The sequence below is a fragment of the Pongo abelii genome, chromosome 3 (assembly GCF_028885655.2).
Source record: "Pongo abelii isolate AG06213 chromosome 3, NHGRI_mPonAbe1-v2.0_pri, whole genome shotgun sequence".
In the NCBI taxonomy this organism is placed as follows: domain Eukaryota; kingdom Metazoa; phylum Chordata; class Mammalia; order Primates; family Hominidae; genus Pongo; species Pongo abelii.
The window spans coordinates 39823331-39837344 of record NC_071988.2 but is presented as its reverse complement, the minus strand read 5'-3'; the positions used below and the strand labels follow the sequence as shown (position 1 = coordinate 39837344).

Below are 14014 nucleotides of genomic sequence, written 5' to 3'. Positions count from 1 at the left end.
GGGAGCGAAGGTTGCTTAAGCAAAGCTTTCATTACAGTTAGCCTGTCGCGTCCAGATCAAGATTGGAAAGGTAGGGGAAACCTTATTTGTTTTAATTGAAGAGGAGAAGAGGTAATTGTGTTTGGTTAAAGCAATTTAGATCAGACCAGATAAACAAATGATCCATATTGTTTGTCTTTTAATTGAAGACCCCCCCCACAAAAAAATTGGAAGTTGGTAAGAATTTCAACTGCTGCACAGTCTGCCTTACCAGCAGTAAAACCAAAATTCTTAAGTTAAAAACATTTTTTAAAAAATAAGTTTGTCTAACAGCTTTTCACTTGATATGCTTGAAAAATCTAGATCTTCACAGTATTTTTGTTGTTTTATAGTTTCCTGTTATTTAAACTATGGGGTAAGAAGCAGGAATTTGTCAGCAATGTTGCCCATATTTGTTTTTTAAAGCCATTTCAGAGTCAGTGTTTAGAGAAGGAAATTATAATTTTAAGATGTGATAATTAAAATAAGGAAAAATTAATGGAATTAGCTTTATGATAATTAGCATATAAATGTTGACAATGATGACATTTCCTCTCAGAGAAAAGTTCTCGTATAAGAAGACTCTTATCATTGTTTTCAAACCAAGAGTTAAATTTATGAAATGGAATTATTTAGGTGTAGGTTATATGCTTTAAAGTATTAACATTAGTTTCACTTTCATTATAAATAATTGTTTAGTTATATTTTATATGCTATTCAAAATTTGTTTTAATATTAACTCAAATGACCAGAGAAGTAGAATCTTAGTCACTTCTCTCTGTCTAGTAGTGGAGCAATTTGAATAGCATTTGAAGTAGAAGCTAATCTTTTAAGGAAAAATATTCTTCTCTCTTAATGAACCCTTCTCCCTTCTCATTATGATGAATCAATGTTGCAACAAAATGTATATGTGAGAAATGCATATTCTTATACTTATTTATTAGTCTACATCTGATATTTAGTGTCAAAAGATAAGTTTGGGTTCAAAGAAAAGTGTAACTGGTTTTCCCTGATTGCTTTTTTCCAAAGGTGGCTTAATATGGGTTTGTATTTTATAACAGAGATTAGGTAATATGTTTATTTTAAAATGTGACAAATGAGAGATGGCACCATTTGATTAAAAATGTATTTAAATGTTTCGTTTTAAACTCTACTTTGGTCTAATTTGTAAAGAGAATTTTTTAATGTACGTATCACAAAGTATTAAATATCCAAGAATTTCAGTTATTGCAGATTCCATTTTCTTATTTTGACATATTCATTTAAAAAGACTTGCATCCTGAAATTGTATACTTGTATTCGATTTGTTCCAAATGCCTTTTTGTAAGACGTCTGCCGTTCTCAAGATCCTGGTTATTTGTGTCTTTTACTCTAGTTGACTCTCTGGGGGAGATGGGTGTGGGGGGCGACCAACAGTCACAGTGTTAACTATTCACAATGGAGAACGCTTGCTAGCCACCTTGTCCTGTATAAGTCAATGCTGCTTCTCAGTTCCAAGCTAAGGTTCAAAGGTTTAGACTAACTTCACAGATCAGAGGTCAGGTACAAATTGCTGCAATTTGTAGTTCAATTCTGCCGATATGACAGAATTTGACAGCTATGATGATTGCTTTTTTCCACTTCTGCACAGAGGCCAGGCTGGGCAGTTAACAGCGTAATTTGTCCAAGTCAGCCCTCAGCACCCAAGTTTAATGAGTAACTAGCTGGTGCCTTAGGTTTCACTGGTACAAGGTGCATATTATAAAAAGGGTCAAATGTCAGTGCACAAAGACTGAGTGGGGAGGGGCATGATAATCTCATCACCACCATCTGTGAATCATATGTAAAGATTCACTAATTTGTGTTTATTTGTAAAATTATATTTCCACTGTAAGAATGTTAGTATGTTCATTTTCTTTGCTATTTGAAAGAGGTAGATAATTTTATTAGGTGTTAGCAAGAAAGAACTGTCTGATTAGAGATTATTAACTAAGCAGTAGAAAGTGAAATTGCAGTTTTGTTTACTCATTTTGTGGGGTCTCTGAGTTCTCAAAAACTTTCTAAAGTGTGATAGTTTTTTAAGAAGCTAGGGAAACAAGTCAGAACACCAGGTATTTCTGAGCCCATGATATTTATGCCTATCTGATATTCTCTATTTGTCACCCAAAAAGTTGAACTCCTATCTATATTTCTAACCTAGGTTGAGAGTATCATTTACTGTTTAAAGCTGAATATTGGGGTTCTTGAAAAAATTCCTTCCTGATGGGCCTTAACAATTCATGAATTTGCCATTCAGTTTTAACTCCTCATGTTGACTCCGAAGCTATAATATATAATGCATATAGAATCATTTGTCATTTTTGTTATAGCACAGATTTCAGTTTTCTACTCTTCCAAATTGGAGTGCAGCAGCAATTGGATTCTTCCATAGAAGGCCTGGGGTTTGAACCCCAGCATCTTCACTTCCAGCTAAGGGACCTTAACAAATGGGCAGCCTCGTTATACCTCAGTTCTGGCATCTCCAGAATGAGTAGAATCATAGATCTTGCTTCATGAGGTTGTAGCAATGATTAAATAAGACGATGTATGTGGAATGCTTAGTGCCATACCTAGTGCATGATAAACATTCAATGAATGTTGATGATGACCATCAATACTATTATTAATATTATTATGTTACTCAGGTTGTGAGTTCACCTAGCCTACCACATATACCATCTCAATTTGGTTTAGACTTGGTCTTGGCTGTGTTCATTTCATGAGGGACGTAGTGGGATGTGGCATAGGATAAGGTGATTTGGGAATGTTTCAGGATGCATTTCTTTTGAATGTCATAGGGAAGCTTATAAAATTCCTTCATTTCAAGTCTAGCACTCTTTTAGATGCTATCTTTTTTCTTTAGCTGATTTACTGTCACATGGCAAAAACTGTAAAAGGAGATAAATCCAAATTATCTGGTTTCCTTTGAGAGCTCCTTTATTCTGCCAAGCAGTGAAAAACATTTGAGTTTAAAAAGAAAAAATCCATAAATGTTACCTTACCAGTGGGCTAAATTCTATACTTGTTTATATATATATTACACTTACTAGAATTCATGCTTTCCAGAAATGCCAGAAATGAAAATATGAAAGTGATTCTTTTTCATTCCATTTTTTTCATTTTAGTCCTATGGAATGTATCAATAGCATTTGAAGAAAAACATGATTTTTTTTTTTTTTTGAGATGGAGCATCACTCTTGTTGCAGGCTAGAGTGCAATGGCATGATCTCAGCTTACTGCAACCTCCGCCTCCCAGGTTTAAGTGATTCTCCTGCCTTAGCTGGGATTACAGGTATGCGCCACCATGCCTGGCTAATTTTTTATATCTAGTAGAGACGGGGTTTCACCATGTTGGTCAGGCTGGTCTCAAACTCCTGACCTCAGGTGATCCACCCACCTTGGCCTCCCAAAGTGCTGAAATTACAGGCATGAGCCACCGCACCCTGCAAAAAACGATTTTTTAACTATTAATGACAATATAAAATTTATATGCTTGGCATTAAAAAGGTAGTAACAACATCTCAGACTAATTAAACAATTAAGTGCCTACTATTGGCTTGGATTGGGTGTGGAACTCTAGGATTCTAGTTATGAGTCAGATCTAGATTCTTCCCTGGTAGAGTTTAAAACTGACTCAAGATGACTAGCATTACAGCAATTACTATAAGGCTAAACCAAAGAAAATTGCCAACAGTCTACTGTTTTTGTCCTACAAAATAGCAATTTCATATGGTTCAACCTAGTGCTATATGAAGGATTACATGATGTCGGGGGAGCATATCACAGGGGGCTGCAGGAATAGCTTTCTAGAAGGAATGAAGTTTGGGATGAGTGCAAGCTGGCTAGACAGGGGAATTGGTGAGGGCTGAAATATTGGAACAGCATGTGTTAGGGGGAAGTAACACAAGATGAGGCTGGAGGAGGACGTGGAGCCTCTTTATAGGCCTTACAAACCTTACAAAGGATACAAACTTAGTCTGAGGGCAATGGGAGGAGAGTGTAGGGGTTTAAGCAGAAGGGTGATAAAACTCTTCTTTTTTTTTTTTTTTTTTTTGAGGTGGAGTTTTGCTCTTGTCACCCAGGCTGGAGTGCCTGGCACGATCTCGGCTTACTGCAACCTCCACCTCCTGGATTCAAGCAATTCTGTCTCAGCTGCCTGAGTAGCTAGGATTACAGATGTGTGCCACCACACCCGGCTAATTTTGTATTTTTAGTAGAGATGGGGTTTCACCAGGTTGGCCAGGCTGGTCTCGAACTCCTGACCTCAGGTGATCTGTCCACCTCGGCCTCCCAAAGTGCTGGGATTACAGGCGTGAGCCACCGTGCCTGACCAAATTGTGTATTTTTTAAACAGTCCCTTTGCCTGTAAGGAGACCTAGACTGATTGTTGCAGGCCTGAGTGGATAGGGAGAAGCCAGCTGGGAGTCTACTGTAGAAGTCCAGGCAGGAGCTAATGGTTAGTTTATGAGATGCTTTCAAATGTTGTGTCTTGTGTAATCCTTATAATGGTGATCTTTCAGTATACAGGTGACAACCTGAGGCTCAGAAAGTTATGTAGCATGCCATGGTCAAACTGTTCAGGTGGCAAAGCGAGAACTAGAACTCAGTTATTTGACCCTCAACCCGGTGATCTCCTGGCAGCTTTAGGACCCCATGTACTAGCATCCTTGGGTGAGGGCAATTGGTTTATCTTAAGAAAGGTTCTGGCGAGATGTGGTGGCTCACGCCTGTAATCCCAGCACTTTGGGAGGCCAAGGCGGGCGGATCACTTGAGGTCAGGAGTTCAGGACCAGCCTGGCCAACATGCTGAAACCATGCCTCTACTAAAAAATACAAAAATTAGCCGGGTGTGATGGTGTGCACCTGTAATCCCAGCTACTTGGGAGGCTGAGGCAGGAGAATCACTTGAACCCGGGAAGCAGAGGTTGCAGTGAGCCAAGATCATGCCACTGCACTCCAGCCTAGGCAACAGAGCGAGACTCCACCTCTTAAGAAATAAAGAAAAGAAAGGATCTGTTTTTAAGAAATGGAATTCTCATTCCTTGGTGGAGGGTTGTGGTGAGAAAGTTATTTTTAGCTTAGCTTTATGACTGAGAGAAGTAGAACAGGACATGACTTGATATTAGACTGGAGCATCTTTTTCCAAAAAATAAATGTATTAATTTCAAGTGTTTTATGTATGCTATGCTTCATTCCAAAAATGGACTTGAAACAGCTTTCAAAACTACATACGACACGTCAAGACACAAATAGAAGAGAGGGCAAAAAAATCAAGGTAGGCAAACTAAGATGATGTCAGAAGCATCCAGTAAACATTTGCCCTCAAGTCCCCCCATGTGTTGAAGACAGAGTCATGAGCAGCTATAAGATTCACATGCCCAAAAACATTAAAACAAACCAGTTGTTCTGTCAGCATAGCTTTCCTCCTACTGGAATCTACAAACTTTTCCCTATTTGGTCTTTATGAAGACTCCATGATGGGATGACTGATGTCTATGCAATTTCACGGTACCAGGCTGGGGGGCAGGGGGAGCTGGAATGAATTAACGCCATTAATGTCTGGAAACCACCCCATTTCTCCAGAAACTGCCCCACAAATCTTATTACTATGTTTCCTACCTACTGTGTGACCTTTGGTAAGACAGTTTCCTCCATAGTAAAATCAAAGGTTTGGACTAGAACTAACCTTCTCAAACTGGGTCCTCTGGAGTATCCAATATTGTGTAAGGAGGAATGTGAAGCCACAGGACAAACATAACATATAGGTTTTGCTTGAAGGTTTTTATGACAAACGTAACAATATTAAACATTCCGGCCGCACATGGCGGCTCACGCCTGTAACCCCAGCACTTTGGGAGGCCGAGGCCAGCAGATCGCTTGAGGTTAAGAGTTGGAGACCAGCCTGGCCAACATGGCAAAACCCCGTCTCTGCTAAAAATACAAAATGACTCACGTAGTTTTGTGCTACATCATAAAAAGGGAAAGAAGGATCACAGATGTGCCTTTCACGGCTATTCAAGTAACACAGGACATTTCCCCAAAATAAAACACTTAGGGTCAATGTTTGTTTCCAGAAAAATCTGACTTTCCAGAATAACTCCAAACACAATCTATTTTATTTGATCTGCTGGCCTCTGCCTCCCAAAATTAGCCAGGCATGGTGACGCGCACCTGTAGTCCCAGCTACTCAGGAGGCTGAGGCAGGAGAATCGCTTGAACCCAGGAGGCAGAGGTTGCAGTGAGCCAAGATCATGTGACTGCACTCCAGCCTGGGGGATGGAGTGAGACGCCATCTCAAAAAAAAAAAAAAAAATTATGGAATGGATTGTGTTGGGAGTTTTTCTGGAAAGTCAGATTTTTCTGGAAACAAACATTGACCCTAAGTGTTTTATTTTGGGGAAATGTCCTGTGTTACTTGAATAGCCGTGAAAGGCACATCTGTGATCCTTCTTTCCCTTTTTATGATGTAGCACAAAACTACGTGAATCCTGTGTTTCATTTATATATTAATAATTTGCTTTCAATTCTTAGAGTTTACATATTCATTACCTTGATATTACATTTTAAAGGGAGACATTTTACCATTATAGAAAGAGTGAAAACTCAAAATTCTGCGCAAATAATATATGTCAAGAATGGTGCTTTATAAATATTTTCTCTGTTCTCCACAACAGTCCTGCCAGGAATGATTTCTGCTTTATAGAGGTGGAAACTGAGGCTCAGGAAAGTTGAATATATTTGTCTGGATTTACTTAGCTAGTAGATGAGAGATGCAGGAGTCTAAATTTTATTTTATTGTCCAGACAGTGTACAATTAATTTCAAGATACACCTTCTTGTACTTTGTACATTCGTTTTCATAGTTTTTATCAACCACTATGATCTTGATTACCAGGTATTATCCAGGATGCAGCATTTCAGGAATTATCTTTTCACAGAGTTGGGTAAAGATTATGGTATTAAAACGTAAATCATTTAACAGCTATTGCTCTATAATTTATTTGAGGGTGTGGCTTTTTTTCTTTCAGGAGATCATTGTTAACAAGATTAAAACTAGATCATGGTGAAGTATTATTGCTGTGTTCCCATAATGTTATGGATCTCACTGAGCACCCAGTCATTCCAATATAAAGATAGTTATGGCAGGATAATTTTGAGCTATAGGTGGTATTAAAGGCCATTTAATCCAGAAGGTTTCCAACTGTGCTCTATGGAGTCCTAAAGGTCTTGTGGTGTCTCCACCGGGACACAATGAATGATGGAAGTGGGGGCACCTCCCGACAACATCCCCTACCCATACTTCAACCAGCTTCTGTTTTATTGGTGTTGTTTCTGCAACTAGTTAGATTTTTGGTGGAAAAAAGTGTGCTACAACTAAAACACAAAGAAAAAACAAACAATGTTGTTGTTTTTTTTTAATGTTGAGAACTATTGGTAATCCAACTCCTTTATTATTCTTATTTATTCTTATTTTTATGTATTTAACTTTTTTGAGACAGAGTCTTGCTCTGTCGCCCAGGCTGGAGTGCAATGGCACAATCTCGGCTCACTGCAGCCTCTGCATCCTGGGTTCAAGTGATTCTCCTGCCTCAGCCTCCTGAGTAGCTGGGATTACAGGCGCCCACCACTGTACCCAGCTAATTTTTCGTATTTTTAGTAGTAACAGGGTTTCACCATGTTGGCCAGGCTGGTCTTGAACTCTTGATCTCAAGTGATCCACTCACCGTGACCTCCCAAAGTGCTGGGATTACAGGCATGAGCCACCGCGCCTGGCCTCCTTTATTATTTTTTTTCCATGGGAGCAAACTTTGGCTCAGACAGGTGAAATGAACCGGGCATGACAGAGGTAGCCTTAAAACTAGCCTTCTGGTTCCCAGTCTGGTGTTGAAACCACTGTGCCATATTGAATTTTGTATAAGTTATTTGGAGCTTCACTTGGCTTGATGGGGGCTCTCTGTAGTTTGGAAAATCAGGCAGATTATATTTCCACACATTGAAATAAAAATAAAAGTTTTGTGCTTAAGATATATTTTAATTCCTTATCTGAAATATCTTTATCTTGAACTTTAAATTATTTTCATGTGAATATTTCCTATATCATTACTTACTAAAGATTATTCTAAACCCCCAAATCATATTTTTCATGGGCCTCTCCATGCAATGAACATCCTCAAAAGAGTCTTGACTCTGCCAAGTACAGTGGCTCAAACCTGTAATCCCGGCACTTTGGGAGGCCGAGTCGGGTGGATCACTTGAGGTCAGGAGTTTGAGACCAGCCTGGCCAACATGATGAAACCCCAGCTCTACTAAAAAATACAAAAATTAGCCAGGTGTGATGGTAGGCACCTGTAATCTCAGCTACTCAGGAGGCTGAGGCAGGAGAATCGCTTGAACCTGGGAGGTGGCGTTTGCAGGGAGTCGAGACTATGTGACTGCACTCCAGCCTGGGCAAAAGAGCAAAACTCCATCTCAAAAAAAAAAAAAAAAAGAGTCTTAATTCTACATTTTAGGGCAGAATAGTAAGTCTCTTTCATACCAACTCTGGTTGGTAGTGGATAGCTGGAGTACTTGCTTCAGTGGTTTTGGGAACCCTCTCTGGACCCTGCAGGAAGAGTTTGAATATCTGTTAGTGATGTGTAGCATAAGCTCCCAAATTGGCTGGGAAGTCCATGAGCTAGATATGATTATTTCTGTAAAGGATGCTATCTCTTTTGTGAGTCTATAACTGTAAAATATAGGCTACATCTGTATTCCTTCTTAAACATTACGTGCATCTTGAAGTCATGCACACTCTGAAGAAGGCAGAGAGAAAAACACAAATGGAAGAAATTGGTCATTTTCTTATTGTTACTGTTCCTTGTTTCTTTAAGAATCAGATAAGCAGTTGCACTTGGTTTGTAGAGAACATGATAATTACAGTAATGGTATTTCATTTTTTGAAGAAAATGGCCCCCCAATTTCTAATTATTATGCTTAGGAACTATGCAAGAGAATCTGCCCCCCCCCCACAATTTCTAATGCACATATGAAAATCATGTTGAAATAGAAAATATTTCTAACCATTTCTTTTTTAACCCTTAGGATTTGCCTCAAAGGGCACTGCAAAAATTGAACAGAGGAATCCCAAGGAAGCTGCCTGAATTTGCCTGTATACTCTCGTTCTGCATCTTATAAAGGACCAGACAAATCAAATTAGTGGTTTTGGTGAGTATACTTCCTCTGGTCCTTTTCCTTTCCACTTAAGCAAGAACATAAGTTTTCATTCCTATCAACCAAGATACCTGCTACTTAGACAATGTGTACCTGTTGTGTGTTCATGTGGCAATGTTAGTGGAATATAGAACGTGATAAGTCATTTGGAACCCTCAATATAAACCTTTATGTCTCTGTACACTTTACATCTTTGTGACTTAAGAGACAAGATATAACTATGTGTTGCTTATAAATCTGCCTCTTAACCTCCCAAAAAAGAGGTCAACTCTATTTCTTTTTTTTTTGAGACAGAGTCTCACTCTGTTACCCAGGGTGGAGTGCAGTGGCGTGATCTCAGCTCACTGCAGCCTCCACCTCCCAGGTTCAAGCGATTCTCGTGACTCAGCCTCCCGAGTAGTTGGGATTACAGGTGTGTACCACCACATCTGGCTAATTTTTATATTTTTATTAGAGACAGGGTTTTACCATGTTGGCCAGGCTGGTTCTCAAACTGCTGGCCTCAAGAGATTCACCCACCTCGGCCTCCCAAAGTGCTGGGATTATAGACATGAGCCACAGCACCCAGCCAGTCAACTATGTTTCAGTCAGACTGTATTTTGATTGTGTGACACGAGAAAGGGTTCTTGGTACAAACTAGACTAGGATTCAGTGTGATAGTATCTTGCGTTTTTGATCAATCCTCATACCTTCTCTAAGTTTGTGTTTCCTCGCCTGTCATCTAAGGTAAAAATAACTGTCATCCCAATTCGTGACGGTCCAAAGAACCACAACATATGTAAAAGCACTTTGACAACCATTTAATCTTCTCCAAGTAGGACTGAGCCCAGGAGGCAGAGGTTGCAGTGTGGCAAGATCTCTTTTTTTTTTTTTTTTTTTTGGAGAGGGAGTCTCGCTCTGTCGCCCAGGCTAGAGTGCAGTGGCAAGATCTCGGCTCACTGCAACCTCTGCCTCCAGGGTTCAGGCAATTCTCCTGCTTCAGCCTCCTGAGTAGGTGGGATTATAGGTGCACGCCACCACACCCAGCTAATTTTCATGCCCAGCTAATTTTTTTGCATTTTTAGTAGAGATGGGGTTTCACTGTGTTGCCCAGGCTGGTCTTGAACTCCTGAGCTCAGGCAGTCTGCCTGCCTCGGCCTCCCACATGCTAGGATTACAGGCATGAGCCACCGTGCCCTGCTGAGCCGAGATCTTTCTATGGATCTAGTGAGTGAGATTATTCTATGGATGATAATCTTGTGTGTGCTAGGAAGGGAAGATAAGAGAAAGACTAGCCTCACCCTGACCTTGGATCCCAGCCCTCACATAGCTCCAGAAGGTGGAGGCAGTAGATATCGGTGTGTCAGGGAGGGGCTGCTGGCGACACTGATGTGCCCAACAATCCCTGCGAGAGAAAATAGGTACTTTGTCTTCATGTCCCCTAGGCTAGGTTTTGGATTTAGTCCATTGAATTCAGGGACTCAGAGAGCTAAATTTTTTTAATTGTAATTTTTTTCTTCTTATAAAAGTATACTAATGGAAAGAAATCTGGAAATTATAGAAAAATGTAACAAAATCTACCCATAAGCCCATAATCCAAATATAACCAGAATTAACATGGTGTATTTACTCTGATTTTGTTTGGTTGTTTAATTTTCTTTTTTTTTTTTTTTTGAGACAGAGTCTCGCTCTGTTGCCCAGGCTGGAGTGCAGTGGCACGATCTCAGCTCACTGCAAGCTTTCCCTCCCGGGTTCACGCCATTCTCCTGCCTCAGCCTCCCGAGTAGATGGGACTACAGGCACCTGCCACCACGCCTGGCTAATTTTTTTTTTGTATTTTTAGTAGAGACGGAGTTTCACCGTGGTCTCGATCTCCTGACCTCGTGATCCACCCGCCTCGGCCTCCCAAAGTGTTGGGATTACAGGCGTGAGCCACCGCGCCCGGCTGGTTGTTTAATTTTCATATACAGCTGTCAGTCCCTATCTGCAGTTTCACTTTTCTCGGTTTCAGTTACCTGTGGTCAACTGTATTCCAAAAATAGAGGCATACAGTATGATATTTTGAGAGAGAGAGAGACCACACTCACATAACTTTATCATTAGAGTATTGTTATACTTGTTACATTTTATTATTGTTGTTGTTAATCTCTTACTGTGCCTAATTTATAAATTAAACTTAATCATAGGTATGTATTATATTTGTAAATATGTATAGGAAAAAACAGTATATATAGGGTTCAGTACTATCAGAGGTTTCAGGCATCCACTGGGGGTCTTGGAACAGGTCCCCCTCAGATGAAGGGGGACTACCGCATATCTTTAAATATTATTTAGCAAAATTAAAATAGCTGAGAACATTAAACAGGTACTCTAAGCTGTGGCTATGCCACAATTTATTGACCATTTTTATACCATTGAATATTTGTGTTTATTACATTACACGTAAATATATAATATTACGTTCATTGCATTGTGTTATAAATAGCACTGCAGCAAACAGATTTGAATGTAAATTTTTGCTTGGGTATTTGATTATACATGTCTATAAATGGAATCATTGGGCTAATGAGAATTGACTATTTAATGAACACTGTAAAGCTCTTGATATTGTCCAACTCTTTCAGAAACAGCAAATTTTACCCACCTTCCCACCTATCCCCACGGATCATATATGACAATGTGCATTTCACAGGGCACATGTAAAAACTGTGTATTACCAATTTAGGAAGATTTAAAACCAGAAATATTTTTATAGAGACTCAAAAAATATTTAGGTTGGTGCAAAAGTAATTGCAGTTTTTGCCATTAAATGTAACAACAAAAACTGCAACCACTTTTGCACCAACCTAATAAAAGCCTATTCCCTCCCCTTTACTTACCCCACCTCTAGCTAATATCCAGGTCTCTAAAGTAGAAGACAGTGTCACCAGATCTGTTATTACTTATCAACCTCAATCTCTCTAAAGATATGTGAGGCCTACATTCATTCACTGAATATTTATTATTACCACTTATGTTCATTTCTTGCACTGTGCATCAGGAGAAGCTGCTGGCTCATGTGGTACTTCTGTTTATTGTGATTATATTTTTGAAGCACCACCATACTTTCTCCCACAGGAGCTGCACCATTGTACATTCCCACCAGCAATGCACAAGGGTTCCAGTTTCTCCACATTCTCACCAACACTTGTGGGTTTTTTTTTTTGATAATTGCCATCACAGTGAGTGTGAAGCGATATATCACAGTGGCTTTGATTTGCATTTCCCTAATGATGAATGATGTTGAGCATCTTCTCATGTCCTTAAGGGGCATCTGTGTGTCTTCTTTATTTTTTCAAGGGTCTTTGCAGTGTGTAATGCAGATGTATAATGTATATCTTTGCGGATATATAATGTATATCTTCTTTGGAAAAATATCTATTCAACTTTTTTGACCATTTTTAAATTAGCTTGTTTGCTTTTTGTTATTAAGTTGTAGTTCTTTATATGTTCTGAATATCAACTCTTTATCAGACATGATTTGCACATATTTTCTCCTACACTGTGGGTTGCCTTTTCACTCTCTTGACAGTGTCCTTTGGTGCACAAAAGTTATTCATTTTGATTGTTTACTTTGTCAATTTTTTCTTTTGTTGCTGTGCTTTTGGGGTTGTCCAAAAAATCATTGCCAAATCCAATATCATGAAACTTTGCCCCTGTATTTTCCTCTAAGTTTTTTAGTTTTAGCTCTTACATTTAGGTCTTTGATCTATTTGAGTTTATTTTTGTATATAGTGTAAGGTAAAGGCCAGGATTCTTTTAAAGATGTACTTTTGATTCCCACCAAATCTCGGTGAAAGCCTGTGTCAAGCAGTTAAGAAAACGACACAAGTATTTAAGCCAACATTTGTTCTGAATGGTTTTTCTTCCTCGTATAGGGTTAGGTGGTTTCCCAACAGACAGGTGAAAGCAAGCGTTTGGGGAACTGATGGATCATGTAACTAGGATACAGCAGTGAGGTGGCAGTTGGGCTCAGCAAGTGTTTTGTTGTAAATATGCTTGAAGAAATCCCCAAAAAGAGAACAGCAGGGGTAGATAGTGGCTTAGGCTAGAAAAAAACGTGCATGTGGGTGTTATGTAGGTACATATATTTGCAGCAGAGGGAAGGAGAGAGGACACTCTGTTGTTGGGAATTGTGGGCTATAGAAGATAAAAACATCTTTTGTACAAAAACAAATTTCCTTTCATGCTGCTTCAGAGAAAAAAACTAAATTAGCTACAATTGTGTGCTAACTATGTTTCCAAAACAGTTGTCCTAGTTCTGCTTTATTGTGGACAGAACCTAGCTGTACTTAACAAAATGTGAAGTCTGTCTAGACTTCCCTTGCAGAATATTGAAAAGTACGAAGAATCCCCAGGCTGTGTAAGCTGCCTTGCCTAGCTTCAAATGTCTGCACTGGATGGGCACTGCACTCTGACGGGCTTGGAGATGACAGTAGTGCCATGCTAATGCAACTCAGGGTCTCAGGGGCCTCCCCACATGAACAAGATTCTCTACTAGGCTCTCAACATTGGAACGCTTGACATTGGCAGTTGGCTGTCCAAATTCCAAATAAATTAATGTTAAATCTTTTTTTTTTGAGATGGAGTTTCACTCTTGTCGCCCAGGCTGGAGTGCAATGGCGCGATCTTGGCTCACTGCAACCTCTGCCTCCCAGGTTCAAGCGATTCTCCTACCTCAGCCTCTCGAGTAGTTGGGATTACAGGCGCCTGCCACCATGCCTGACTAATTTTTGTATTTCTTTTTTAGT

The 14014-nt window shown here is 39.5% G+C and overlaps 1 protein-coding gene across 1 annotated transcript in view; it reads left to right on the top strand.

The window, feature by feature from the left end:
- Positions 1-14014, top strand: part of RBM47 (RNA binding motif protein 47) — a gene marked incomplete at its 5' end in the record, with an annotated part of 51947 nt that continues 37933 nt past the window's right edge. Inside the window, 2 exon segments of the mRNA NM_001134132.1 lie at positions 1-70; positions 9117-9239.